Below are 1,501 nucleotides of genomic sequence, written 5' to 3' on the forward strand. Positions count from 1 at the left end.
TTAACAAGGACGGAGTGAATAGAAAAAGTACCAGAAACTATATCGGCAAATCTTTCAGCTTCATTGCAATACATCACGTATAGTTTACCTGCCGCCTTATTCGGTTGGGGTTCTCACTAGCAGGCTTACTATAGGTCCCTTGGTTATTTTGCGACCCTACAAGATTAGAACCTTGGTTTCCTGACGGGTTGAACCCCGATCTGACTTGGTTACCACTCCCATTGCCATTATGCTCCTTCCATTGCTTAATAAAGTACTCATACTTCCTATGACCCTTCTTCTAGTAGTAGTTACAAGTTACTTGGTCTACCATACAGTCTTTACGAGGATGGTTGTTGTTGCACTTCTTACAGTGATACACTCTTTCAGTTGGAACCTTATTGTTGTTATCCTAGTTATTCCTCCCTAGGAAATTCACATTCCTGTTTCTCTTGAAGTTCCCCTGGTTTCTCTCATCATTATAATTCTTCCTTTTCTCACCTACCACGTCATTCTTTTTATACTGCCTCAACTAGAATCCACGAATGTGGGCGGCTTTCCCATACACAATGTCTACGTATGTAAAGGTCTCACCTCCTAACCTGATGCGGATGCAAAGGTACTTGTTCTGCATGAGCCTATTGAACTGGTTATGGAGCATCTAGGGTTCGAAGTCAAGGGAAGAAATCAAGTATTGGCATGTGTAGTGACTTGGCTCATGGAAAGAGGCGTGGACATGGATGGAATGGAGTAAATAAGAAGTCCAAATCATGTTAGGAGTTGTTCTTACTTATTACATAGAATCCTAGTTATGTTAGGATTTGTTCTTACTTATTACATAGAATCCTAGTTCTGTCAGGGTTTGCTATGTTAGTTATTATTACATATCTATTAGGTTTTATAGTTTAACTAGGATAACATGTTAATGTTAGGCGTGTGGAATTAGTTAGATTTAGCCTAATTCTTATCTTATTAGGGTTTGTTTTCCTAGTTGCATTAGTATAACTTGTAGCATATATATAGGCGTATTATAACATCAATATACTTAGATTTCGTTTTGTTTAAAGATAATTGTGATTATTGTTTTGCTTATGAGCTAAACTAATCAAACCATTAAAGACTTTTCAGGTGTTAAGTGTTTAGCGTTTAACATCTTAATTTCAGGATTGTTTTTAAGAGTGTTTAGATTCTTGCTTCAAGTTTCAGGAGTGATCTTGGTTCAAGAAATATCCCTTGTTCGTAATTAATTCATTGTGTGTCGTTCTTGAAGCTAACAAGTTCAAGATTCATATTCATACTTGATTATTAAGTTTTCTGGTTTAGTAATCATATCAAGTGGTATCAGTTTTCCAGGGAGGAGATGATAGAAAGGATTCTCTTTGTTTTTGCCAAAGATCTGAGGGTTAGAGACGAGGTTCGAGTTTTACTACACATTAAAGACTTGATCTTTTACTACAAAGATCCATTCTTTACGTTGCAATCAAGTAGTAACAAGGGTTAGTAGTGTTTTTCATGTCCAAGA

This window comes from Beta vulgaris, chromosome 2 (genome assembly GCF_026745355.1).
Source record: "Beta vulgaris subsp. vulgaris cultivar EL10 chromosome 2, EL10.2, whole genome shotgun sequence".
Classification (NCBI taxonomy): domain Eukaryota; kingdom Viridiplantae; phylum Streptophyta; class Magnoliopsida; order Caryophyllales; family Amaranthaceae; genus Beta; species Beta vulgaris.